Raw genomic sequence first — 26,953 nt, forward strand, 5'->3', positions numbered from 1 at the left:
GATAAGCTTTAATTTATCACGAGCTCATAGTTTGAAAATGATGCTTCTGTCGACAACTCAATTGCATGCCCAAGAAAGTCGCTCCGTTAATTGTAAGCAAATTTAGAGTGTAATTTCTCTATAGTTTTATTAGGATCGTAAAAAGCTTTATTTTGGTGACTTTCTGAACCTTCTATCTAATTTAATAAACGCATTATAAATTTAACTTACACATAGTGGTGGTGTAAAATTTTTGCACCATTGATATATTTTAACATATTGTAGCAGGTAATCTATTTATTTTTCGGGTTACTAATTTCATCTTTTTATGAATAGTTTCAACAACAACAACAACAATAACCCAGACCTTACCCCTACCCCAAAGGAGTAGAGAAATTGTTTCCGAAAGACCCTCGGCTCAAGAAAATAAAAAGACAAAAGGACAAAAGGAGACAATATTAGTATCACCACAACAATCATAGGAAAAATAGGAACACCACGAAATGCAGAAGAAAGATGCAAAGCAAAAGCGATAGCTAGTAAATAGGACATGCACTGAAAAGCAAAGTAGTAAAATACAACATTGTCACTAGCTATCTTAGACAAAAACCCTACCTGGCTAATCCCACAATGGTACGAAGTAAGTCAAGACTCAACTACATCCTAACCTACTACTCTAATACTCGATATCCACATCATCCTATCAAGTGTCATGTCCTCGGAAATCTGGAGTCTCGCCATATCATGTCTGATCGCCTCTCCCCAATACTTCTTAGGCCGCCCTCTACCTCTTCTCGTGCCCTCCACAACCAGCCGCTCACAACTCCGTACCAGAGCATCTGGGCTTCTCCTTTGAACATGTCCGAACCATCTAAGTCTCGCTTCCCGCATCTTGTCATCAATGGGAGCCACGTGCACCTTCTCCCGAATAACATTATTCCTAATCTTATCTATCCTAGTATGCCTGCACATCCACCTCAACATCCTCATTTATACTACTTTCATCTTCTGGATATGTGAGTTCTTAACGGGCCAAGACTCAACTCCATACAACATGGCCGGTCTAACCACCGCTTTATAGAACTTACCTTTGAGTATTGGTGGCACTCTCTTGTCACACAGGAGAGTTTCCTGCGATTATTAATTCTTTGGGTGATCGATCTAATAGCATAAAATTTTTTTATACTGTCAATGCATATTAGTTAAGCTCTAAGTGAATAATTCATATGTGGTGTATACAGTACATTTATTAACAATAGCACCTCGAAATATTCAACTCAAAATCTGATCTATTCTGCAGACGAGCAAAACGACCCTTAGTAATTTTCTAATATGAATTTGACTCTAATACATGGAATAAGATCATTAAATTGATTGGTCAAAAATGTTGAAATTTAATTTAACTTTAATACATGAAAGATTACAATAATGGATGGTCAAAGGTATTGAAAATGTTACATAATATGAGGTGTATTATCATGAAAAGAAGCTTTCAGGTTGAATAAAAGAAAGAAGCTTAGAATCGGTTTAAGGTCTTAGTCTTCCTTATAGCCAGTGGCGGTCACATATTGCTTTAAGTGGCCGTGTCTTCTAACATCAGTTTGAAATAATAGTAATTATAGCTTTATTAAAACTCCACAACTTGAACGCGAACCTATATATTGACAGGGTTGTAACAATAAGGCACCATTACTTATATTAAATTCATTTGACCGCGATTCGTGTGGTTATAAAAGATAGCAGTAAATATTTAGAAATAATATTTTTATACACTTAGCGGAGATAGAACAACTAACAATTTTCTTGTATATGCATATAATTTTTAATTCTTTTATATTGATTAAATAAAAAAGGTAATATTTTTACTGAAATTAGAATATTTTACTGCATATTTCATCATCAAACCTCTTTTCTAAAATAAAATAAAAATAAAAAGAATTTTTAAGTACCTTTTTCACTTTTAAATATAGGTATGTACATTTTCATATTCAAATTGAAGAAACAAAAAATAAAAACTAAAGAAACTAAAAACAAAAAGAAAGCAAAAATATTCAAGTGAAGTACATATTCACGTACTACTAAAAAATGAAACCCACAACACACAAATATGTGTTACGGTGACTCAAGTCTCCAACCGAAGGCAAATGAAGATAAGAACTCCATAGTAAGCAAAAAGTTACTATAATTTCGAGTAAACCCCGGCCTCTCACGAAGGGCTCGCACATTTTCATATCAATGGTAACAAAGATTTTTAGCAAAGACTCAGTTTATAGTATAATATCTTTCTGGATCATCCTTAACCTTAAGAAAACAAATAATAATGAATTAATAATGGAAAACAGTTTCCAGCAAGCTAAAATTCAGAGGTCATAAAGGCGTTCCAATAAACCATTCTCGACAAAATAATTTTTTTTTCAACTGGACAACTATTCTAGGCATGATTTGCTTCTGTTTCCATAGAAAAATTACAAGCTAACATATGTCAAATTAGAGATTGGAACAGCTATGTATATATTGCATAGAGGAGTAAAAAATATGTTTAAAATATTTATCTTATATAGTTACCTTTCAGATGAAGATTTTTCACCAAAATGTGGATAAGCCTCGTCTGCCTACTCTCATCATCCAAAATATAATATTTTCTTCAAACAACACCTTCGCCCAGACAAAAAAATTCACAGTACTATTAATAAGGTGACATGAGAGGCCAAACGATAAGGTGACAGAAACTGAGGAAGATAAAGAGTTTTAAATCAAGAAAATAAAATATGTTAAGAAGTGAAAAATGTTAGAACTGGAAAGCCAAAAGATCAAATAGAATATCAATCGAATGGCCAACTCTCCTTGTCTTGTTTGGCTTATATCTATATACAAAGATTAAAGAATACATTGGAGTGGGAGAAGAGAGTAATTAGAGTAATTAAGGTGGGGATTGAGAAAGTGACTATTGGAATGCCTAGTAATGTAATAGGAGTAATATTTAGTGTAATTACACACTATTACACCTTAATAGACATTAATCATAGGAATTAAGGAAGGAAAAGAAAACCAAAATATTTAGTTATATTGGGGAATAAACCAAAAATAGGAGAAAATAGAGAATTTCGGGTCGTGACAAAGGTGCCAACTCATCTTTTATTGTCCCAACTTTATATATATATATATATATATATATATATATATATATATATATATATATATATATATATATATATATATATATATATATATATATATATATATATATAGAGAGATTTGCGTGGTCAAGTATTAACCAGACATCAATAACTAGGTTAGATAAATTGACGTTCGCACAGTTTGTTACTCCCATATGGTAAAAAGATAAGAGTTAATTGAGGTATATATGTTGACTAACTAGTACTGTTTAATTAAAATAGTTTTATGGTATATATAAGCTTTGTATGTGTACCTATATTGATGAGTATAAATCCTAAAAGACTCCCCACCTTATTCCCTCATTTCACTTTATGTACTATAGTTTGAAGTATAAGTATTAAACTGACTAATTTTCGATATGAATTGTGCATAGAATATAAATTTATATATTTAAAATTTATATAAAGAATATTATAAACCAAAATGGTACAAAATTCAAAATATTAAAAAAAAAATACAATAGACTTGGCAAGAAAATATTATTTGACTCTCCATAATAGATGTATCACAAAAGTGGAACAAAGTACAAAATAATGAATAATTGACTAGTACTGTTTAATAAAAATCTTCATAATAAAAAGACATTTTTTCTTTTAGATGTGGGAAGACATTTTCTCGGCGCTATTCTGACAAATTGTCAGCCGCAGCCTACTTTCACGTTTCAATTTCGGCATAAGAAGCACGTGATGAAATTAATAATGAAGTGTAGCAAATTTCCTCTCTCGTGTCATTTTCTTTCCACAGATATAAATAGAGCCTTTTATCCCTCAAAATCAATCAAACCTCATTCACTCTTTCGGTTAGCTCCCTATCTTCCTTTTGATCACACTAATCACCTGCCAAAAAGATGTTTCTTTCCCTCTTACTTTCCTTCATTTTAGGGTTTCTTTCCTTCTCTTTTTTGTCTTTCTCCAAAAAACTTCATCTCAAATTCCGAAGAATCACTCCCATCTATGGCCCTTCCTCTTACCCAATCCTTGGCTGTCTTATTTCCTTTTACAAAAATCGTCACCGTCTATTGGATTGGTACACTGGACTTTTGGCTGAGTCACCTACACAAACCATTCTAGTTCAACGTTTTGGCGCACCTCGAACTATAATCACAGCCAATGCGAATAACGTCGAGCACATTCTCAAAACGAACTTTATTAATTATCCGAAAGGCCAGCCATTTACAGAGATATTAGGCGATTTTCTCGGGATGGGGATCTTCAACGTGGACGGCGAGCGATGGAACACACAGCGCAAATTGGCGAGCCACGAGTTCAGCACAAAGTCATTGAGGGAATTTGTGGTCAAAACTTTAGAAGAAGTAGTTGAGACGAGACTGATTCCATTGCTTGACCAAGCTGCAAAATCTACCAAAGTTGTGGACTTGCAGGACGTGCTTAGGCGTTTTGCATTCGACACTATTTGCAAGGTGTCACTCGGCACTGACCCACATTGCTTGGATGATCTTTCGCACGTGCCAGTTCTCGTTGAAGCGTTTGACAACGCTTCACAAGCGTGTGCCATGCGTGGGATGGCGCCTATATACGCGGTCTGGAAAAGCAAGAGAGCGCTCAATTTAGGATCCGAGAAGAAGCTGAAAGAAAACGTGAAACGTGTTCACTGTTGTATTAACGAGATCATAGAGAAAAAGAAACAAAAGATCAATGAAAATGAGGATCACAAAAACATGGATCTCCTCTCGAGGTTATTAATTGCTGGCCACGAGGATGAAGTGGTGAGAGATATGGTCATAAGTTTTTTAATGGCAGGAAGAGATACTACTTCTTCAGCCTTGACTTGGCTTTTTTGGTTAACTACCAAACATCACAAAGTCAAAAGCGAAATGATCAATGAAATAACGTCTATCAACAATGGCGATAAGGCACTCGAATTCGACGACTTGAAAGAGATGAAGTATTTACAAGCATGCTTGAATGAATCAATGAGGCTTTATCCGCCAGTGGCATGGGACTCAAAGCATGCGGCTAAAGATGACATTTTACCCGACGGTACAAGAATTCAAAAAGGGAATAGAGTGACTTATTTTCAGTACGGAATGGGTAGAATGGAGGAGATATGGGGAAAAGACCGACTTGAATTTAAACCGGATCGTTGGTTGGATGAAAATGGAGTGTCGAAAAGTGTTTGTCCATATAAATTTCCAGTGTTTCAAGCAGGTCCAAGGGTGTGTTTGGGAAAAGAAATGGCATTCACACAGATGAAGTATGTGTTGGCTTCAGTATAAGGCGGTTCGAGATTAAACCGGTTAATGTAGATAAGCCGGTTTTTGTGCCTCTTTTAACTGCACATATGGCAGGTGGTTTTAATGTGCGAATTTATCACCGTGCATCGAATGAAATGTAAAACATTTAAAGCGATCAATTAGAATTAGATGCATGTTATTTGGCAATGAAAAATATAAACGGTACATCTGATATATAGCTTGATGCTTAGTGTGTGTTATGAATATTTTTTCCAAGGTAACTAGGATTAATGGGTAAAATCTTATCAGCAAATATGACACGTCTTATATAAACTCTTATTATTATACCATAATTAATTAATACACATTCCCAAATTAATTTATAATTATATCATGATAAATTGGTATGATATGATATAAATTAACAGTACTGGATTGGAGAAGTTTTTACTATTAGGAACTAACAACTTTTAGGAGACATAAATGCTGCATTCTGATGACTCGTATTGAATTAGTCGAACAAGAAGAAGAAGAGAAGTTCATTTTTATTGCTCGGGTAGGTGGTACTGCTGACATTTCTTGATTTTTTTACAAGAAAAAATTCATATGACTAATATACTAATCACAATCTTTTATTTTATTGTGTGACGCTCTAAGACTTTAACTTAGCTCCTTTATTTTATTAAAATATTTAAACTCATGTTGGATCGTTTTTAACACGATTAATTGACTTGATTATATATAGGTAAATTATGAATGTGTAAGTTTTAGCTTTAAAAATGATGTAACATTTTTTAAATATCTCTTATTCAGAAAAATATTACTCCTACTCTTCTTTATTTCTAATAAGTGTTGGCTCGCCTTTGAAGTACCGTTCCAATTAAAGATCAGACTGAAACTAATCAAATATTTTTATACTTTTTGGAAGAAAGAAAAAAATTAATGCCGTGGTTTCTGATTAATAGCTGGTCCAGCACTGTAGTAATGATAAGAATTAGACACGTGATATAATTTAGAGCATGTTCTTGGGTTTGTTTCGAAACTAAGAGGAGGAGTAAAATGCCGATAAAAACTTACCTGTACTTGATATTTACGCATATAACCAAATTTTTAAATGAAAGGATGAAACTTTTTTTTGGGGGGTATGTCGACATCAAGCTCTCATATTAATTAGATGTAATGATTGTAATGAAATGAGAAAAGAGGTCATGAATCATGATTAAAAGGTGGGTTACAAACCTAGCTAAAATCAGTAATGGTTAAGAATATCATGAAAAATATCTCTTTCCGTATGTTGGTGTGTAAATAAAAAATAGAGCATTCAGTCTAATCTAATAAGAAGGGAACAATAATCCTCTTACCTAAATATATAAATTAACTATAAATGCTCTAGGACTAACCTTGAGTTTTAAAAGGGCGAAAAGCTATCATAATATTGTAATAATTACTTATCTAGATCTAATATTTACATCAAATTATATCAACTAACTAATCATGATAGAAGTGATTTAATCATTATAGAAGAATTAGTCAAATAGCCGTCACCTAATCTCTTAAACTCAAAATAACATACTAATGTATAATATATATATATATATATATATATATATATATATATAATTATGTATAATTAATATATAATTAATATATACTGACTAGAAAAAATAAATATTAAATCTGGCCGGCTATTTTTGCAACAATTCCACATGAAAACACTTTGATTTTTCTTTACCTCTTTTCTTGCCAATTCGCCAATTTGAAAACGTTGTTGGATTTGGTTCACTAATTGCAGCATTATAACTAATACTCCTAGCACTACTTTCATATCAATGTAGTGCCTACTTAATTATGATCCTAATGAAGAAATATAGGCATGTGATTATTAGTAGTGTTTTAACTTATGAACTTTTATGGAAAGCCCTAACCCCACTTCCGAAAGACTTCCTTAATATCAGTGTACGTAGTGGCAATTAGGGGTGTATATGGACCGGATTTATTCGATTTTTATCAAAACCAAACCAAATCAACTACATCGGTTTGGATTGGTTTGGTTTTGTCAGATTTTTGGGGTTTTTCGAATTTTTTTGTTACATGAATATTTTTCAATCTTACTTTGTTAAAGTTATAGATAAAGTTTTGATAAGTGAATATATGTTTAGTAAAAATTTAAAAAATTGAATAACATATGATCTATTAAAATATTTTTATGGGAGAACTTTCTTAGTAACGCATGATAGTTATTTTCTTAGTTCTCTAACAATAATTTTTTTGTTAATGTACGCTTTCAAGGCAAACCGAATTTAATAATTAAACATAAAAATCAAGATGATACTTAAATAATAATATATTCTATTTAATTCTAAATCAAATTCGAAAAAGATATAAGAAATCTTGACATATGAATATGGAAGAACAAAGAGATGATTGACGCATTTCAGTAACACTTAATAAGAAAGTGATACAACTCATTAGTTATAGTAAATAAAAATAAATGCACTTTATAGTTCTATTAAATATTACATCTCATGAGAGGATCTCGAATATTTCTATATTTTTTAAAGAAAATTCAATATAAAGTATATAAAAATTATATATTTATATGTCGGTTTGGTTCGGATTTTTTTATTCAATACCAAACCAAATCAAACCAAACCTAGTCGGATTTTTTAATCGATTTTGTATAGGTCAAAATCTACCACCGAAAATTTAGGGCGAGGTAGCATCGAGGGAAGAGTCAATCGAGGTCGATCAAGAAACGGCAAAGCTCGTGGTCGGGATGTCAACAACTACGGAGGTCGAGCACCGTGAAAAGGGATGTAACGGCTAAGTTTTAGAATAGTATAATAAGGAAAATATTTTAAAGAATATTCTGGGCACATGTACTATCAGGGTTTTTTTAGGGATATGTCCCATATAAAGAGGGAAAAGATAGGGAAAAAAGGGCATGTAATTTTTACTCGATAAGAATAGACTTCTGAGAAAGATTCTCTCTCTTGTAAAAGATATAAAGATTACCTTTTTATCAAGATTCTTGTTCATATCATTCCACACTTTTCCATCAGATCCGAGAATAGTCCAAACATTCTAGGATTTATCTGCCACTCATCATTGTCAGGAGGAACAATAATCTAGTTCGTTCATCATTGGGTGAACCACTTCTTCTATTTACTTAAATACCATTTATTGTCATTTATTGCTAGATACACCTCCATTATTACGCATAACGTTTAGAATATTTAATGTATGTTATTGTCAATCTCCCACTAGATTCGTTCCACATTATCCACGTGTTCTGAAATTGCATCTAGAGATATTATCATTAACTAGGCTTAACCCATTATTACACAAACACTATAGTTTTAACTGAAAGTTATACCTTTTGGTCAAAATATTTGGCGCCATCTGTGGGGATTTCCTAGTTAAATTTCTTAGTTTCCTCTAGATCTATAACTAACACAGGTTACTAGCGTAAAAAAGAAAAAGGCGAGAATAAGATCTCCTTTCTTTGCATATATTAATCCAATATGGCAGGTAACAGAGAAGAAAGGACGAGAATAACGAGTGACCTCCCAACCAATCTCATGAACATCATCAACGAGAGTTGTGCAACAGCAGATGGAGACGCAACGCCCAACGCCTCCCCTAGACGAGATAGATCACCCCCTTCAGTGCAGCATCACAAAATCTCTTGGTAAGGGAGCCTCTAAATCCGTGGTGGATGAGACGCCCCCAGCTGTAAAAAGCTCCTTGAGGCTTGGCTAACCGACACGCTAACCAACGTCCTCCGTAAGCCTACTCGGGACCCGGCTATAGAAAATGCAAGTGCTTGCGTTGTACTACCAGAGGACGAACAACATGACCAACCTCCTCTAACAATAGGTATTACTCACAATGTAAATAATAGTGCAGGTGACGACTCTCTCGCAATCGTTCTGAAAAGGATGGAGGAAATAGAGAATGAGAACAAAGCACTTCAAGAACAAATGAGAGAATATCAAGAAAGGGTCGATAAGATACCGGGCGCCCCCAAGCTCTTGCCGAAGAGAGATGTCGGGCGGTTCGTCGAGCAGCCAAATAGTGATGGCGCCGCCCTGCATGCCATACCAAAAACTTTTAAAATGCCGCCCCATCTGAAAATATATGACGGCGCGACCAACCCCGAAGACCATGTGACTCACTATGTCACCGCCGTGAAAGGAAATGATCTCGCCAAGGAATAGGTATCCTCTATTTTGTTGAAAATATTCGGCGAGACCCTCACGGGAGGAGCATTGACATGGTACTCACAGTTGCCTGCACGTTCCATCGAAACTTTCGAAGAAATAGCCGAATAGTTCGTAACGGCCCATGCTGGGGCAAAGATGGCCGAGGTGCGAGAGTAAGCGACATATTTTCTATTAAACAATCCCCGGGAGAGGGATTGAGGGACTTCCTTGCTTGGTTCAACCGAGTAAGGATGACCTTGCCAAATGTATCGGAAGGGATGGCGATTGCAGCCTTTCAGAACGGGCTGAGTAGACACGGTTCAAGGGCAACAAGAAAGTTGTTAAGTCAGCTCATGAAGTACCCTCCAACCACTTGGGATGAAATACATAACGCATATTGTGCCGAGGTTCGAGGGGACGAGGACGACCTCAATGGACCGACTCATTGATTGACCTCGGTACAGGCTGAATCCAAAAACAATCAAAGGAATGATAATAGAACGGACCTCGCAACTCCGTGATCCAATAGGGAACGACATCTACCATATGTTAGAGATGCCACTACATCCTCCTCCCGCCATGAAGAGGGCCCACGCAGATCAATGGCATGGACTCACCGGAACGAAAGAGGTATGCCCCATTTACTATCCGCTCACAATTTTTGTGTGTCACCTACAGAAATAGTCTACGCCATGGAGAAGCTCGGACCAAAGGTGAAATGGCCGCAAAAGATAAGGTCAGACCCGAGTACAAGAAAATCGGACGCCCTTTGCGAGTTCCACCAAGAGCGAGGGCACAAAACCGAGGATTGCATCGCCCTAAGACAGGAGTTAGTAAACATGCTACGTCAGGGACATCTCAAAGAGTTGCTGAGTGACCGGGGAAGAACCAACTTTGCTAGAGGTCGTGAACAACATTAAGAACCGCCAAAACTGCCCTCGTCGACCCGCACCGTCCACATGATCATTGGCGGCGGCGATGATGCTTCCATCAACAATATGAAGTTCACCACAACCCACAAGCTCAAGCGATCAATCACTCATGAATGGTATGATGAACTCGAAGAAAGTATCATCTTCGATAAGTCAGATACCCATGGTTTGGCTTTCCCTCACTATGATGCCCTTGTTATCACTTTAGGAATTTTAGATACCGCTGTGAGATGCATTATGGTAGATAATGAGAGCGGCGCGTGCATTATCCACCCTCTAGTACTTGCATAAATAAGCGAACATCCGACAAAATCACACTCCCAGTCTTGGCCGTGGCATTACTCTGGAAACCACGTTCCATATCATGGACCAAGACACAGCGTAAAACGCCATAATAGGGCGACCATGGATACACAGCATGAGAGCTATCCCTTCTAGCTTGTACCAAGTCATCAAGTTCCCAACTCTGTAGGGAATATTCCGTATACGATGGGAACATCGCACATCCTGGGAATGCTACCACATCGCCCTAGACTGTACGGTCACTCAACAAATGAAGGACAAAGAAAAAAAAGGCATAGCAATCAACTGGGTCGAGGTTGATATGTGATGATAGCGAGGACGTCATCAAAGATCCTGATACGGTTAAAGCCGCGGAATCGACCATAGAAAACATCGACCCCGTCCGATTAGACAGCAACGATCACAGTGTGCAGAATGAAACCTCCGACATCGACTACTTGAGAGAAACCTCCGACATACTCAGGCGGTACAGAATGAAATTGAACCCCAAGAAGTGTGCATTCGGCGTGTCCTCAAGACAACTTTTAGGTTTCCTGGTATCGCAGTGAGGTATCAAGGTCAACCCTGATCAAATTAAATCCATTGAAGAGATACCAGAGCACCTGACCACTAAAAACCAGGTTCAGAGGTTGACCAGTCGTATCGCCGCCCTTTCAAGGTTCATTTTATGATCGTCGGATAGGTTCCACAAATTCTTCGGCGTACTCAAGAAAGATAACAGCCTCCAATGGACTTCTGAGTGTGTCCAAGCCTTGAAGGAGTTAAAAGCATATTTGTCATCGCCCCCATTGATCTCAAAACCAGAATTAGAGGAACGCCTCTTCATCTACCTCACTTTTTCCGAAGTAGCTGTGAGTGTCGTCCTGGTCAGAGAAAATAAAGGTACGCAGTCTCCCATCTATTACATTAGCAAAACACTAATCGATGCCGAGACGCGATATCCTCACCTTGAAAAACTAGCCCTGGCTTTAGTCGTAGCTTCACGAAAGCTTAGACCATATTTCCAGTGCTATCCCATCTCGGTCGTCATGACTTTTCCCCTAAGAAGTATTTTACACAAACCTGAGCTATCGGGCAGGTTGGCCAAATGGGCCATCGAACTAAGCGAGCATGATATCACATATCAACCGCGAACAACGATAAAATCACAAGTTCTTGCTGACTTCGTCGCCGACTTCAGCGCAAAAATAATGCATGAAGTTGAAAGAGCGATTGCCCACGCTTCTCCCTAAATACAGGACCTCTGGGTCCTGTACACTGACGGCGCGTCCAATGCGTCAGGGTCCGAATTGAGGCTCGAACTTGAGGTTTCGACCGGCAAAGTGATTCGCCAGTCCCTAAGGTGCCAGGGCATGACTAACAACGAGGCCGAGTATGAGGCCGTAATTGCAGGGTTAAGACTAGCACTCAAATACGGGGCAAAACGACTTAGGTTATGCCACAATTCCCAACTCGTTGTCAACCAACTCACAGGGACTTTCCAAATCAAGGAACAAATGCTAAAAAAATACCAGACCGAAATCTGCAAGATGCTGCACAAATTCGACGAATGTTAACTCGACCAGATCCCTCGAGCAAAAAACACCGAGGCAGACGGCCTCACCAAATTAGCCCCAGCCACCAAAAAAATTACAATTGGAGACAGAAGTGTGGTCCACCTTCTCAATTCATCGATAAACCAAATCAAGGTAAAAACCATAAACCTGACTTGGGATTGGCCCAACCGTATTATTACATACTTGAAGGATGGCGTACTCCCAAATGATTAAAAAAAAGGTGAAAAATCGTGAATGCAAGCAGTCAGGTACAACATCAGTCACAATGACTTGTACAAGAGAACGTACGTCGGCCTTATAGTGAAATGCTTGGGCCCAAATCAAATGTGGCGCGTCCTCGAAGAGGTCCATGAAGGCCATTGTGGAGCTCATTCCGACAATCGGGCTTTAGTCAGATGCCTCATACGGGCAGGGTATTACTGGCCCACCATGAAAAAAGAGGCCATGGACTTCGTGAAAAAATACGAACAATGCCAAAAGTACGCTCCAATGATTCACCAAATAGGCGAGCACCTCCACTCAGTCACTTCTCCTCGGCCATTCATCAAATGGGGAATGAACATGGAAGGCCCCCTCCCGGCAGGGAGAGGTAACATGCGATTTCTTTTAGTTTTAACTGACTATTTCACTAAATGGGTAGAAGCACGAGCATTCGCCAAAATACGTGAACAAGAAGTGATCACCTTCATATGAAAAAATATTTTGTGCCGGTTCGACCTCCCCAAAGAGATCAGCTGCGACAACCGACCCCAATTTACAGGAAAGAAGGTCACTGAATTTTTTTAGAAGTGGTATATCAAAATAATATTCTCAACGCCATACCACCCCGCGGGCAACGGACAAGTAGAATCCTCCAACAAGTCGATACTGAACAGCATGAAGAAAAAACTTGAAGACGCCAAAGGGCTATGGCGGGAAATATTACCAGAAGTACTCTAGGCCTACCGAACACTGCCGAAGACAAGCACATGAGAGACACCTTACTCTCCAGCCTAAGATACTCCCACGAGAACGAACCAAGGAATGACGAAAACAGAAGGCAAGAGCTCGACGAAGTCGAAGAATGACGAGACATGGACTACATAAGGATGGTCGCCCAAAAATAACAAGCATAATGCTATTATAACAAGAAGGCAAAGGTCAGGCCGCTCAAAGTCGGGGACTACATGCTTAAAGCCAAAACACAAGCCAGCAAAGACCCACGGGAAGGCAAAGTAGGAACAAATTAGGACGGCCCGTACAAAATCACGGCAACAGCAAACAAAGGATCATTCCAACTAGAAACAATGGAAGAAAAGCTACTACCAAACAACTGGAATATTACCCACCTCATGTACTTCAACTTCTAAGAGGTAAAGCATCCCCCAAAATCGTACTCTTTTTTTCCTCACTTGAGTTTTTTCCCAATTGGGTTTTATCAAGGAGGTTTTTAATGAGGCGACGAAGGGGACACTTCAAGTCGAAGTACGAAAAAATGGAGGCCCGGGATGGCTAATTCATTGCCCGACCTCTCAAGCCTTCTCTAGGACGACCAATGAAGGAACTAGATAGACTGGGACTGGAACGCCAACAAACACATGAAAATTTGTAAATTTCTCCTAGTGTATGAACATAGCAACAATGCATGAAATTTATTCCTATCTCTCTAAATGCACAACCAAGGCAACAATGCCTAAAGCTTATGATGTTGACAAACTCAGCACCTAGAAGCATATCTTTCCAAACATAGGTTATGTTCGACCTTGTTCGAACTAATACCTAATGGACCTCGGCCTTAATCAAACATAGGTTATGTTCAACCTTGTTCGAACTAATGCCTAATGGCCCTCGTCCATAGTCAAAAATAGGTTATGTTCGACCTTTCGAACTAACACCTAATGGCTCTCGGCCATAATCAAACATAGGTTATGTTCGACCTTGTTCGAACTAGCGCCTAATGGCCCTCGGCCATAGTCAAACATAGGTTATGTTCGAACTTGTTCGAACTAACACCTAATGGCCCTCGACCATAATAAAATATATGTTATGTTCGACCTTGTTCGAACTAACGCCTAATGGCCCTCGGCCATAGTCAAACATATGTTATGTTCGACCTTGTTCGAATGAACACCTAATGTCCCTCGACCATATTCAAACATAGGTTGTGTTCTACCTTATTCGAACTAACACCTAATGGCCATCGGCCATAGTCAAACATAGGTTATGTTCGACCTTGTTCGAACTAACACCAACTCGCCCTCGGCCATAATTAAACATATGATATATTCGACCTTGTCCGAACCAACACCTACTGGCCCTCGGCCATAGTTAAACGTAGGAGATGTTCGACCTTATTCGAACTAAGTGATTACGACTAAGAAAATTAAGGCAATCAAGTGACAAAAGCAAAAACCATACAAGTACGAACCACAAGAAGAGAATAAGGTAAAAATAACAAAGTTGACATTTCATACTTAGAATATTTTTACAAAGGCTCATAAAGACGCCTACAAAATACACGCAAGTTCGCAGCAAAAACAAGTAGGAAAAGCTACTGGTCGCCGCTAGGCCCATCAGTGCCATCGGCTCGACCATCTGGTCCATATCCATCCACACCACCGCCCTCTGGGTTATGCCTCCTCATACCAGGCATCCTCTTCGATCTGGTCTGAATCTTGAAGGTTGAGGCACTCCATAGTATAATAAGGGAAATATTTTAAAGAATATTCTGGGCACATATACTATTAGGGTTTTTTAGGGATATGTCCCATATAAAGAGGGAAACGATAGGGAAAAAGGGGCATGTGATTTTTACTCGATAAGAATAGACTTCTGAGAAAGATTCTCTCTCTTGTAAAAGATATAAAGATTACCTTTTTATCAAGATTCTTGTTCATATCATTCCACACTTTTCCATCAGATATGAGAATAGTCCAAACATTCTAAGATTTATCTGCCACTCATCATTGTCAGGAGGAACAATAATCTAGTTCGTTCATCATTGGGTGAACCACTTCTTCTATTTACTTAAATACCATTTATTGTCATTTATTGCTAGATACACCTCCATTATTACGCATAACTTTTAGAATATTTAATGTATGTTATTGTCAATCTCCCACTAGATTCGTTCCACATTATCCACGTGTTCTGAAATTGCATCTAGAGATATTATCATTAACTGGGCTTAACCTATTATTGCACAAACACTATAGTTTTAACCTAAAGTTATACCTGGTCAAACAATTTGGCGCCGTTTGTGGGGATTTCCTAGTTAAATTTCTTAGTTTCCTTTAGATCTATAACTAACACAGGTCACTAGCGTAAAAAAGAAAAAGGCGAGAACAAGATCTCCTTTCTTTGCATGTACTAGTCCAATATGGCAGGTAACAGAGAAGAAAGGACGAGAATAATGAGTGACCTCCCAACTAATCTCATGAACATCATCAACGAGAGTTGTGAAACAGTAGACGGAGACGCAACGCCCAACACCTCCCCTGGACGAGATAGATCACCCCCCTCAGTGTAGCATCACAAATTCTCTTGGTAAGGGAGCCTCTAAATCCGTGGTGGAGGAGGCGCCCCCAGCTGTAAAAAAGCTCCTTGAGGCTTGGCTAACCAACGCGCTAGCCAACGTCCTCCGTAAGCCTGCTCGGGACCCGGCTATAGAAAATACAAGTGCTTGCGTTGCACTACCAGTGGACGAACAACATGACCAACCTCCTCTAACAACAGGTATTACTCACAATGTAATTAATAGTGCAGGTGACGACTCTCTCGCAGTCGTTCTGAAAAAGTTGGAGGAAATAGAGAATGAGAACAAACCACTTTAAGAACAAATGAGAGAATATCAAGAAAGGGTCGATAAGATACCGGGCACCCCCAAGCTCTTGCCGAAGAGGGATGCCGGGCGGTTCGTCGAGCAGCCGTATAGTGATGGCGCCGCCCCGCATGCCATACCAAAAACTTTAAAATGCCGCCCCATCTGAAAATATATGATGGCACGACCAACCCCGAAGACCATGTGACTCACTACGTCACCGTCGTGAAATGAAATGATCTCGTCAAGGAATAGGTATCCTCCATTTTGTTGAAAATATTCGACGAGACACTCACAGAAGGAGCTTTGACATGGTACTCACACTTGCCCGCATGTTCCATCGAAACTTTCGAAGAAATGGACGACAAGTTCGTAACGGCCCATGCTGGGGCCAAGAAGGCCGAGGCGAGAGTAAGTGATATATTTGCTATTAAACAATCTCCGGGAGAGGGATTGAGGGACTTCTTTGCTTGGTTCAACAGAGTAAGGATGACCTTGCCAAACGTATCGGAAGGGATGTCGATTACAGCCTTTCAGAACGGGCTGAGTAGATAGGGTTCAAGGGCAACAAGAAAGTTGTTAAGCTGGCTCATGAAGTACCCTCCAACCACTTGGGATGAAATACATAACGCATATTATGCCGAGGTTCGAGGGGACGAGGACGACCTCAATGGACTGACTCATCGATTGACCTTGGTACAGGCTGAATCCAAAAAAAATTGAAGGAATGATATCAGAACGGACCTTGCAACTCCACGATCCAACAAGGAACGACATCTACCATATGTCAGAGCTGCCACTACATCCTCCTCCCGCCATGAAGAAGGCCCACACAGATCAAGGACAGGGACTAACCTGAACGAAAGAGGTATGCCTCATTTACTATTAGCTCACAATTTTTGTGTGTCACCTATAGAAATAGTCTATGCCATGGAGAAGCTCGGACCAAAGGTGAAGTGGCCGCAAAAGATAAGGTCAGACCCGCGTACCAGAAAATCGAACGCCCTTTGCGAGTTCCACCAAGAGCGAGGGCACAAAACCGAGGATTGCATCGCCCTAAGAGAGGAGTTAGTAAACATGCTACGTCAGGGACATCTCAAAGAGTTGCTGAGCGACCGGGGAAGAACTAACTTTGCTAGAGGTCGTGAACAACATTAAGGACTGCCAAAACTGCCCTCGTCGACCCGCACCATCCACATGATCATTGGTGGCGGCGATGATGCTTCCATCAACAATGTGAAGTTCACCACAACCCACAAACTCAAGCGGTCAATCACCCATGAATGGTATGATGAACTCGAAGAAAGTATCATCTTCGATAAGTCAGATACCCATGGTTTGGTTTTCCCTCACTATGATGCCCTTGTTATCACTTTAGGAATTTTAGATACCGCTGTGAGACACATTATGGTAGACGATGAGAGCGGCGCGCGCATTATCCACCCTCGAGTACTTGCATAAATGAGCGAACATCCGGTAAAATCACACTCCCAGTCCTGGCCGGTGGCATTACTTTGGAAACCACGTTCCATATCATGGACCAAGACACACCATACAATGCCATAATAGGGTGACCATGGATACACAACATGAGATCCATCCCTTCTAGCTTGTACCAAGTCATCAAGTTCCCAACTCCGTGGGGAATATTCAATATACGAGGGGAACATCGCACATCCTGGGAATGCTACCGTATCGCCCTAGAATGTTCGGTCACTCAACAAATAAAGGACAAAGAAAAAAAGGCATAGCAATTAACAGGATCGAGGTCGATATGTGATGATAGCGACGACGTCATCAAAGATGCTGATACGATTAAAGCCGCGGAATCGACCATAGAAGACCTCAACCCCGTCTGATTAGATAGCAACGATCACAGTAAGAAAGCTTATATCGGCTGCAAACTTCAGGAACCAGGTAAATTTCGTCAATTCTTAACTGCTAATGCAGACCTTTTTGCTTTTAGCCATGCAGATATGCCAGGAATCCCAAAAGAAATCGCCACGCACAAGCTAAACGTCGATCCACTCCACCCCCCGGTGAGACAGGTTAGGCGTAAGTCCAACTCCGCAATTAATGATGCGGTATGCAAAGAGGTGGAATATCTATTTTAAAATGACTCCATTAGGGAGTCAAAATACCCCCAATGGGTCGCCAACGTGGTCATGGTGAAAGAGATGAATGGGAAATGGCGGATGTGCGTAGATTTCACAGATTTGAACAAAGCATGCCCCAAGGATGCATTTCCATTACCCCATATCGACTAACTCATCCACACAATGGCCGGACATGAACTTCTGAGCTTCTTGGATGCCTACTCGGGCTATAATCAAATCCTCATGGTAGAAGAGGATCAGGAGAAAACCACTTTAATTACCCATCAGGGGACGTATTGCTACAAGGTCATGCCTTTCAGGCTAAAAAACGCAGGGACGGCTTACCAAAGGTTAGTGATAAGGATAATCCAAGATCAATTCGGTAAAACAATGGAAGTCTACATGGACGACATGCTGCTCAAGTCCGAAAGGAAAGAAGATCACATCGACTACTTGAGAGAAACCTCCGACATACTCAGGCGGTACAGAATGAAATGGAACCCCGAGAAATGTGCGTTCGGCATGGCCTCAAGATAACTTTTAGGTTTCCTGGTATCGCAGTGAGGTATCGAGGTCAACCCTGATCAAATCAAAGCCATTGAAGAGATACCAGAGCACCTGACCACCAAAAACCCAGTTCAGAGGTTGACCGGTCGTATCGCCGCCCTTTCAAGGTTCATTTCATGATCGTCGGATAGGTATCACAAATTCTTTGGCGTACTCAAGAATGATAACAGCCTCCAATGGACTTCTGAGTGTGTCCAAGCCTTGAAGGAGTTAAAAGCATATTTGTCATCGCCCCCATTGATCTCAAAACCAGAATTAGAGGAACGCCTCCTCATCTACCTCGCTTTTTCCGAAGTAGCTGTGAGTGTCGTCCTGGTCCGAGAAAATAAAGGTACATAGTCTACCAACTATTACATTAGCAAAACACTAATCGACACCGAGACGAGATATCCTCACCTTGAAAAACTAGCCCTGGCCTTAGTCGTAGCTTGACGAAAGCTTAGACCATATTTCCAGTGCCATCCCATCTTGGTCGTCATGACTTTTCCCCTAAGAAGTATTTTACACAAACCTTAGCTATCGGGTAGGTTGGCTAAATAGGCCATCGAACTAAGCGAGCATGATATCACATATCAACCGCGAACAGCGATAAAATCACAAGTTCTTGCTGACTTCGTCGCTGACTTCAGCACAAAAATAATGAATGAAGTTGAAAGAGAGGTTGCCCACGCTTCTCCCTAAATACAGGACCTCTATGTCCTGTACACTGACGGTGCATCCAACGCGTCAGGGTCCGGACTGAGGCTCGAACTTGAGGTTCCGACCGGCAAAGTGATTCGCCAGTCCATAAGGTGCCCGGACATGACTAAAAACGAGGCCGAGTATGAGGCCATAATTGCAGGGTTAAGACTAGCACTTAAATACGGGGCGAAACGACTTAGCCTATGCCACAATTCCCAACTCGTTGTCAACCAACTCACAGGGACTTTCCAAATCAAGGAACAAATGCTACAAAAATACCAGACCGAAATATGCAAGTTGCTGCCCGAATTCGACGAATGTCAACTCGACCAGATCCCTCCAGCACAAAACTCCGAGGCAGGCGGCCTCACCAAATTAGCCCCAGCCACCAAAAAAATTACAATCAGAGACAGAAGTGTGGTCCACCTTCTCAATTCATCGATAGACCAAATCGAGGTAAAAACCATAAACCTAACTTGGGATTGGCGCAACCGTATTATTACATACTTGAAGGATGGCGTAGTCCCAAATGATAAAAAGGAGGCGAAAAAACTATGAATGCAAGTAGTCAGGTTCAGTATCAGTCACAACGACTTGTACAATAGAACGTACGTCGGCCTTATAGTGAAATGCTTGGGCCCAAATCAAATGTGGCGCGTCCTAGAAGAGGTCCATGAAGGCCATTGTGGAGCTCATTCCGACAATCGGGCTTTGGTCATATGCCTTATACGAGCAGGGTATTACTGGCCCACCATGAAAAACGAGGCCGCGGACTTCGTGAAAAAATACGAACAATGCCAAAAGTACGCTCTAATGATTCACCAAATAGGCGAGCACTTCCACTCAGTCACTTCTCCTTGGCCATTCATCAAATGGGGAAAGAACATGGTAGGCCCCCTCCCGGCAGGGAGAGGTAACATACGATTTCTTTTAGTTTTAACTGACTATTTCTCTAAATTGGAAGAAGCACGAGCATTCGCCAAAATACGTGAACAAGAAGTGATCACCTTCATATGGAAAAATATTTTGTGCCGGTTTGGCCTCCCCAAAGAGATCAGCTGCGACAACCAACCCCAATTTATAGGAAAGAAGGTCACTGAATTTTTTTAAAAGTGGCATATCAAAATAATATTCTTATTGCCATACCACCCCTCGGGCAAAGGACAAGCAGAATCCTCCAACAAGTCGATACTAAACATTATGAAGAAAATACTTGAAGACTTCAAAGGGCTATGGCGGGAAATGTTACCAGAAGTACTCTAGGCCTACCGAACAATGCCGAAGACAAGCACAGGAGAGACACCTTACTCTCTAGTCTATGGGACTGATGCAGTAATACCGGTCGAAGTCGGGGAGTTCAGCCTAATATACTCCCACGAGAATGAACCAAGGAACGACGAAAACAGAAGGCAAGAGCTCGACGAATTCTAAGAATGACGAGACATGGCCTACATAAGGATGGTCGCCCAAAAACAACAAGCAGAATGCTATTATAACAAGAAGGCAAAGGTCAGGCCGCTCAAAGTCGGGGACTACATGCTTAAAGCCAAAACACAAGCCAGCAAAGACCCACGGGAAGGCAAAGTAGGAACAAATTAGGACGGCCCGTACAAAATCACGGCAACAGCAAACAAAGGATCATTCCAACTAGAAACAATGGAAGAAAAGCTACTACCAACAACGGGAATATTACCCACTTCAAGTACTTCAACTTCTAAGAGGTAAAGCGTCCCCCAAAATCGTACTCTTTTTTCCCTCACTTGAGTTTTGTCCCAATTGGGTTTTATCAAGGAGGTTTTTAATGAGGCGACGAAGGAGACACTTCACGTAGAAGTACGAAAAAATGGAGGCCCAGGATGGCTAATTCATTGCCCGACCTCTCAAGCCTTCTCTAGGACGACCAATGAAGGAACTAGATAGACTGGGACTGGAACGCCAACAAACACATGAAAATTTGTAAATTTCTCCAAGTGTATGAACAAAGCAACAATGCATGAAATTTATTCCTATCTCTCTAAATGCACAACCAAGGCAACAATGCCTAAAGCTTATGATGTTGACAAACTCAGCACCTAGAAGCATATCTTTCCAAACATAGGTTATGTTCGACCTTGTTCGAACTAATACCTAATGGACCTCGGCCTTAATCAAACATAGGTTATGTTCAACCTTGTTCGAACTAATACCTAATGGCCCTCGGCCATAGTCAAACATAGGTTACGTTCGACCTTGATCGAACTAACACCTAATGGCCCTCGGCCATAATCAAACATAGGTTATGCTCGACCTTGTTCGAACTAGCGCCAAATGGCCCTCGACCATCGTCAAACATAGGTTATGTTCGACCTTGTTCGAACTAATACCTAATGGCCCTCGACCATAATAAAATATAGGTTAAGTTCGACCTTGTTCGAACTAATGCCTAATGGCCCTCGGCCATAGTCAAACATATATTATGTTCGACCTTGTTCGAATGAACACCTAATGTCCCTCGACCATATTCAAACATAGGTCATGTGCTACTTTATTCGAACTAACAACTAATGGCCATCGGCCATAGTCAAACATAGGTTATGTTCGACCTTGATCGAACTAACACCTACTCGCCCTCGGCCATAATTAAACATATGATATATTCGACCTTGTCCGAACCAACACCTACTGGCCCTCGGCCATAGTTAAACGTAGGAGATGTTCGACCTTATTCGAACTAAGTGATTACGACTAAGAAAATTAAGGCAATCAAGTGACAAAAGCAAAAACCATACAAGTACGAACCACAAGAAGAGAATAAGGTAAAAATAACGAAGTTGACATTTCATACTTAGAATATTTTTACAAAGGCTCATAAAGACTCCTACAAAATACGCACAAGTTCGCAGCAAAAACAAGAAGGAAAAACTACTGGTCGCTGCTAGGCCCATTAGTGCCCTCGGCTCGACCATCTGGTCCATATCCATCCACACCACCGCCCTCAGGATACGCCTCCTCGTACCAGGCATCCTCTTCGATCTAGTCCACACCCACGTCCCTCTCATCATCATCAGCCTCCAGCAAGTGATTCGAGCTTCTCGGGACTTGATGCGAGCATCTTCAAGGGCGGCCCCATAAATAGACCCTGCCGCATGCAAATCTCAGAACACATCCAGCTGAGCCTCAGCGTGAATCCATTCCTCATACAGGCCCCGAGGAAAGTTTGGAAAATCTGAGGTATGAGAAGATGACGGTTGCACAAGCATTTGAGCCTTCTCAGCTTCTAAGGGGACCACCTGGTCCTAAAGGAAGGAGTTATCTTTCTCCAACTCCCCAATCCTCTAATCGAGTTGCTCCTCCTTGAGTCTCGACGTCTCCAAATCAATCTCTCGCTCAGAACGGAGAGTCCGGATAACCACCTCGAGGGCCTCAGCTTTCCTCGAAGCCGTCGTACGAGTAGACCCCATCATCTCTAGCTCGTTTTGCTTCGCAGTAATCTCGTTGTGAAGTACCTCCATCTATAAACGACACTCCTCCAACTGCCTGCGCAACTCGATCACCTGCGCGAAATAGACACATTGAGCCTCCATGGCCCTGCTAACCTCGAGATCTTCCTCTTTATTTCTTAGCGTCCCCTCAAGGACGTTGCACTTTTTGATGACCCTCACCAGCTCGTCATCATTCTCCTTCAGCTCATCTAGAAGGGCCTGCAAATTGCCGCTCTCACCAAACCGCCTGCAAATCTACTAGTTTCTACCACGATACTCACGGTATTTTCGATGCAATTTCATAAAAATAGATTTACGCCTCTCCTCTCTTCGAGCACTTTCAATCTCCAAGATCACGGTCTGTAAAAGAAAGAAAGAGAAAACAGATAGAGTAAAATCGAGGCCTAAACGTTGAACATAGCAAACATAAACATGAAATGTCGATAGACTTACCCTGAGAGCGAGGCCGGCTATGCTCCTCGATAAGGTAGCATCATTTAGCTCTCGGAGAGTTCGACTCTCCACGTCGGAGAAAAGGGGACCTAGGGCAGGAACCACGTTCTCTGTATCTTTTAATAAATCCCGATCCATGGGGATCACAATAGTTCGCGTAGACCCTTCCAGTCTTACCTTCAGTTGGGTAAACCCCTCCTCCATTATCCTCATCTCGTCAGCGTCGAGATCAAAAACCCATCTCATAGCCATCCTCGGCAACTCTTTTGCCTCTCCCATCATTAGCCGGCCGCAAAGTCGACGGTTCCTCCTGCCGCAAAGTATCAGAAGCCACAGTGGCCGGCCCCTCGACTCCTACCTCCGCAAAAGGAAGAGATATACCTTCAACGGCCTCCGCCGACATCGAAAAATCAGATGTCGGCTCGGCGTCATCCTCAAGTATTATGGTCGTTGTCTAGCGGATGACAAAATCATCCATTACTGAATCTGCAGCTCGGGCGACCCCATCACAAACGTCCACCAATCTTCTCTTATAGGGATCCAAATTCCCACCGCTAAGCGACGACTCCTCCTCATCCACAAGACGGTACAAGGGGGAAGAAGGAAGCTCCGCTATCGGAATATTCGCAGGTGAAGAAGAAACCGATATCGAGGCATCAGTAGAGGGGGTCGACGACTGAGTAGACCTGGCCGCGGTTGAGGAAGGGACAGAAGCGGACGATCGAGTAGGCCTGGTCGCGGTCACAATGGGAATAGACGCCGAAGAGGAGTAAACCTTCCTCTTACGAAATACAGGAGGAGGAGCCCTCGGTTTCCTTAAAGGTCCTCGGGCTGGAAAAGAAAAATCAAAGAAAGTTTATCACCACCACCAAGAGCAAACTATAATAAGTAGGCAACCATGAGGCCAAAGCAGCAAAGATATACATAGATGAACTCATCGGCCAAGGATGGAGCAGGCCCAAACTTCTTTAAAAAGCCCGGCCACTCGCGAATTCCCACGATATGAGGCAGAACCAGGCCAACCCAGTCTAAAATACCCCCAACCAAAGAAGGGGGTGTAGTCTTGGCTACATAAAGAGGGGACAAAAGTTCAGAGCCTTCGACTAAAAAAGACAGCTCAAATGTTTTAACGAAAGAAGAATAAATGCTTACGAGTGTAATTCCAAGTCTCAGTGAAGCCGTCCTCATTGGCCACCACGTCTTCGATTCTGACAAAGAAACAATTGTACAAGAACTGACGATTTGCTTTGTCATCTAACTTCACCACCAGGCATTTGTTCCCTCGATGGCGAAGGTTCAACATCGTTCCCCTATAAAAACTAGGGGCGAAGAGATGCATCAGATGCCGGAGAGTGATCTCGACCCCGGCCAACTCAGCAAATTTAGTAAGAATCCTAATGAGCTTGTAGATATATGGGGCGAGTTGAGCTGGGCACACGCCATAGTAGCGACAAAATTCCTCTGCCAATGGGAGAAGAGGAAAGAGCATAACCGACCTGAAAGGGATACGCATAGAATGCGCAATACTCGGGGCGTTGGAGTTGTACCGCATCATGCCCTGCTAAGACCAAATCGATACAGGCAGGTATGTTGAATTTTGCCCTAAGCTCTGCTAGATCGGCCTCTTTCAATGCTGACTCCGAAACCTCGGGCTAGTCTTTAGGGGGCTTTCGAGAAGTCAGACCTAACTTTCTCGCCACGAGGAATTATTTTCTCCACCGTAGGAAAGTTCTCATCTTCGATGACGACAGAGACGCCCTCAGCATGAGGAGGCACAAGCACCGCCAAAAGGACAGAGTCAGTTCCCACACCGAAACCAGAGGATACATTAGCCATAACTTTAATGAGAATGGATATTCAGGCAAAGAAGGATTAGAAGCAACAGGAATCGCTAATAAAGAAGACACACAGTAATGGAGGAAGGATAAGAAAACACAAGGTTTTGATGAGAAAGATACGCAAAGAACAAATGAATGTCATCACATCTCTATTTATAAGAATCTGGGCATCAAAACTAAGAGATTATGCCATCATTAAGCAGCACTGGAATCAAAACGGCAGTCCCAACTGACAGTCGCACGGAAAATGATGCAAAGCATTGGGAAAATACGCCATAATGACGCATGGTGTCATGACATCATTTTAGAGTAAAAACGACCTAACCTCGAAAATTGCGGCTCATGAAAGGCCATGTTGCCAGCTCGTCCCAAACTTAACTGTCCGAACCACTCGCCTACTCTCCTCGACCATAACCAACAAAATCCACTCATCGAGGTCTTATGAAGATGGCCTCGATAAGCGGAGGGACTAATTGCATCTACCACTGAGCATTTAGGGTGGGATAGCATCGAGGGAAGAGTCAATCGAGGTCGATCAAGAAATGACAAAGCTCATGGTCGGGATGTCAACAACAACCGAGGTCGAGCACCGTGAAAAGGGCTATAACGGCTAAGTTTTAGAATAGTATAATACGGAGAATATTCTAAAGAATATTCTGGGCACATGTACTATTAAGGTTTTTTAGGGATATGTCCTATATAAAGAGGGAAAAGATAGGGAAAAAGGGGAATGTGATTTTTACTCGATAAGAATAGATCTATGAGAAAGATTCTCTCTCTTGTAAAAGATACGAAGATTACCTTCTTATCAAGATTCTTGTTCATATCATTCCATACTTTTCCATCAGATCCGAGAATAGTCCGAACATTTTAAGATTTATCTATCACTCATTATTGTGAGGAGGAATAATCATCTAGTTCATTTATCATTGGGTGAATCACTTCTTCTATTTACTTAAATGTCATTTATTGTCATTTATTGCTAGATATACCTCCATTATTACTCATAACTTTTGGAATATTTAATGTATGTTATTATCAATCTCCCACTAGATCTGTTCCACATTATCCACGTGTTCTGAAATTGCATCTAGAGATATTATCATTAACTAGGTTTAACCCATTATTACACAAACACTATAGTTTTAATCGAAAGTTATACTTTTTGGTCAAACAGGTTTGGTTTGACTTTTCGGTTTGGTGTAATTTTTCGGTTCGATTTGAACACCCCTAGTGCCAACTAAATAATTCTTAATTCCTTTATAGTCAAAAACTAATTAGAACTTTAACAGTATTAATCTTCATTAGTTTCTTCTTTCCTTTTGTTAACCATAATGTAAGTTCAGTTTAGATCTTTCAACTACAGTCCACTTTTATTTTCAGGCAGTCCCACCAATACTTAACAGCTAAAAATTGTGGATTGTAATTGGAACTAACACTAAAAGTCTTTGATATATTCTTCTCATTAAAAGTATAAGGGATGCAGTAGGATGAGTATAATCCTTAACTAAAGGTCTTACGTTTAGAATTTTAGAATAAAAATTTTCTAAAGCGCTTTAACCTGAAATTGGACCCTACGACCTATCCGAGACGAATCTTAATAGGACGTCACTTCAGAAAGTTCCGGACATAAAATAATTAACCAATAAAAATCCAGAGGCCAACTAGTAAGGACGTTCGTACTTTTGAAAAACCACATGATTCACGTTTCC

The 26,953-nt window shown here is 40.8% G+C and overlaps 1 pseudogene; it reads left to right on the plus strand.

Moving 5' to 3' along the window:
- Positions 1 to 3,924: 3,924 nt before the first annotated feature.
- On the plus strand, positions 3,925 to 5,631 carry LOC107827898 (cytochrome P450 94B3-like; annotated as a pseudogene).
- Positions 5,632 to 26,953: the final 21,322 nt, after the last annotated feature.

Source organism: Nicotiana tabacum, chromosome 4 (genome assembly GCF_000715075.1).
Source record: "Nicotiana tabacum cultivar K326 chromosome 4, ASM71507v2, whole genome shotgun sequence".
In the NCBI taxonomy this organism is placed as follows: domain Eukaryota; kingdom Viridiplantae; phylum Streptophyta; class Magnoliopsida; order Solanales; family Solanaceae; genus Nicotiana; species Nicotiana tabacum.